The sequence below is a fragment of the Xyrauchen texanus genome, chromosome 1, assembly GCF_025860055.1.
Source record: "Xyrauchen texanus isolate HMW12.3.18 chromosome 1, RBS_HiC_50CHRs, whole genome shotgun sequence".
NCBI classification, from domain to species: domain Eukaryota; kingdom Metazoa; phylum Chordata; class Actinopteri; order Cypriniformes; family Catostomidae; genus Xyrauchen; species Xyrauchen texanus.
Genome location: NC_068276.1, coordinates 32,919,827 through 32,923,400, shown reverse-complemented (window position 1 = coordinate 32,923,400; position 3,574 = coordinate 32,919,827).

The window sequence follows — 3,574 nt, the reverse complement described above, 5'->3', positions numbered from 1 at the left end:
TCGCACATGCGCACTCACACACACAGAGAGAGAGAGAGAGAGAGATTGGCATCATATCTGACCAAAATTAAAGACTATCATCACAGGAAGCTTCTGACAAAGTATCATGTGAGTGAGAACAGTCTGGCGGTAGAGATGGTTCGGCATAGACAGAACTGGAGACCTAGACAGGACAGACTGTGTTCACGCTGCACTAAAGGAGTCATAGAATATAAACTTGTCTTCCTCGCTGAGTGCAGTAAATATGAGGAAATCAGACACACATATTTTTAAGTAATAGGACAGACACTGCCTGAATTCAGTCATAATCTGAAGGAGAGAGGGTGACCCCTCACTAAAGATTGAACGTCTCCATTTAATTCACAATTACTCATTGTTCCTGCCTCTGCATGTGGACTTCCTGTTCTTTCCTGTTCCTGTTGCTGATGGCATGCTGCACGAGTGTTTGCAGCCTGCTAGCCTGTTTAGCATTGCTTATTCTTATTCTCATGCATTCATCATTTTATCCTTTGTCATTTACCGCGTTTTGGGTTTTTCCACTTTTCTACTGTTTCATCTGTGTGTATTTTAAGTGTTGCTGGCGGCTAACTCGAGTCTGTGTTTGTAGCCTGCTAGCTTTTTTAGCATCGCTTATCTATCTGTTTTCAGCATTTAATGTTTAAGATCTGCTATTTTTCAGTGTGAATCGGGTTTCCCCCACATTATTCTCTTATCGTGAATCAACTGCGTGCATTTTCTGCATGCATCCGCTTTCTATTTTTATCATGATTAAATTGTGTGCATTTTATGTCACACACTCGTTTTTATCCACTGTGTTACACTGATTATTGCATCATCTCAAAGCACCACTTATCAAGAACAACCATAACAACAATCAATTGCGTGAGGGATTCACATCGATCTCAATCCCTCACTGCTCAGGAACAACCAACAACATAAACAAACAATTACGTTAAGTCATGGCATCCAGTCATGTTATTTATTCTTGTGTTTATGATAGCTTTTTCTGTCAGCAGTGAGGGATTCACATATGATAAATGTAAGGAATTAGTCAGGCTGATGGAGAAGGTTAATAAGTTAGAGACATGCATCCAAACTCTCGTGGAGGTCAGTGAGAAAGAGAAGCTGGTAGATATTATTTCAGATGTGGGTAGTACAGCGAGCAACAGACAAACTAAAGCAACACACTTTCATCTCTAGAGCCCCTGCTGCAGGGTATTTAGGTGACATCTCTGTGGCATACTCGCTCAGCAAAGGGACACCTCTCTCCCATTCCTGTTAGGATTTCCAATCGATTCTCCCCACTCAGTGATGCACCCTTTGAGAATCATGTTGAAAGAGCCCTAATAATTGGTGATTCTATTGTAAGGCTACTAAATATTAGATCTCTTTCTACCAAAGCACTAATTGTGAATTAAATTATTACAGATCATCAAACCTGGCTTAAACCGGATGAATATATTAGTTTAAATGAATCTACTCCCCAGGTTTTTGTATAAACATGAACCTCATCTGAAGGGTCGAGGAGGAGGTGTTGCTACAATTTACAGTGAAGTTTTAGGGGTTACTCAGAGGGTAGGATACAAGTTTAAGTCTTTTGAACTAATAATGCTTAATGTGACACTGTCAGATAAACTATGTAATAAAAACTATGTCATCTTTTGCCCTTGCTACAGTATGTAGATCACCCGGGTCTTATTCTGATTTCCTTGGTAAATTAGCAGTTTTTTTTATTAGATCTTGTAGTTACTGTTGATAGGAATGTAATTGTTGGTGACTTTAATATTCACATAGATAATGAAAATGACACATTGGGATTAGCATTTATCAATATTCTCAACTCTCTTGGATTCAGAGAAAATGTGACAGGACCAACTCATCACCATAATCATATGCTAGATTTAATTCTGTCACATGGATTTGAAGTTGATACTATAGAAATTCTTCCACAGAGCAATGACATCTTAGATCATTACCTCATCTCTTAAATCGAATTTGCTAATTTACTCAATCTACACCACGCTATCATAAAGGTAGAACTATTCTTTCGACCACAAAAGATAGCTTCACTAATAATTTTCTGTAACAAAGTTCATTGGAAAGGAGGAGGTGAGAACCGGCTTGACAATATAAATAATTTTTGATGAAACAAAGACAAAAACACATGCAGGGCAGCTGCCCGTAACTCTCTTTCACTCGAAGTACAGCCTCTGGTTACCTTTATCCCTCTCGAGGGCATGATTAGCACTATTTGGGGCCGGGTAGGCAGCATCATGACCCAGCCCTCCCCACATCTTCGATCATCTCTACCTAATAAGCCTAAGTCTAGGAGAATGATGAAATACAAAATAAGATACAGTCTTCTAGCACCTTGATAGTGTGCCCCTGATTACAATTAATAAAAGATCTGCACTATGGCATGTCACATGCTCTCAACAGAGCAGCTTGGAAAATGGAGCAAAAGTGGAAGCATATAAAATTAGAAGTATTGTGCTGTGCATTGATGGATGCTACAGACATGCACTAAAAGCTGCCAGGTCAGCATATGTTAGCAAACTCATAGAAAATAACCACAACAATCCTAGGTGTTTATTCAGTACTGTGGCTAAATTGGTTAGGAATGAAGCCTCAACTAAACCAGATATTCTGATGCAGCACAATAGTATTGACTTTCTTTACTGATAAAATTGAAATAATCAGAAATAAAACTGGAATTTTCAATCATCTGTCACAGTATCTCAGAAAACAGTGTCTCATAATTTTTCTCAAATGCAACTTCAATCCTTCACTGTCATAGGTCATGAAGAGCTAACAAAACTTATCAAAACATCAAAAGCCACAACATGTATGTCAGATCCAATACCAACTAAGCTCTTAAAAGAGGTATTCCCTTTAATCTCAGAACCTCTTCTTAACTCTTATCAGCTGGAGCATTCAAATTTGGGAACAATTATTCCCATGGTTCCTGTCTCAATATTTTCACCATCCAATCACAGATTTAACTTTTGAAAACTGCCAGATACTCATGACAATATAAGCTAAAAGCACAAATGATTGTTTAAGGGGTTATGGTCATGAATAACAAATGTATCATCATAATCCTCATCCTCCATTTGCCTTAGTGGAGCCAGAGAGGACATCTCGGGAGATTACCTAGAGAGTTGGACATACTGCTTCAAATTGAAAACTGTAGCGTTCTTTCAAGCTAAGACAAGTTATTTAACATGTGTTGTCAATATTGTCTATTGAAAGTCAAAAAGTTTTAGTTACAAAGCATTTATTTGTAGGAGTAATGCTAGTTATTTCTGGAAAAATGTACATGGCAGTCGGCGTTCATCAGACTGGCAGCTAACCTATATTTTTAAACAAATTTCTTGCTAATAAACATTAGCTCGCAATGCTAAGTACATTTTAGCTAAATATAAAAAATAAATTGGCCAATTTTGTCGCTTGTGGAAAATAGTCAAACATTTTTGGTTATGAAGCATTCATTTGTAGGAGTAGCACTAGCTAGTTTTTTTCTGGAAAAAAAACGTGACTGTCATCGGTGACCTTATTCTTTTTATACAAATTT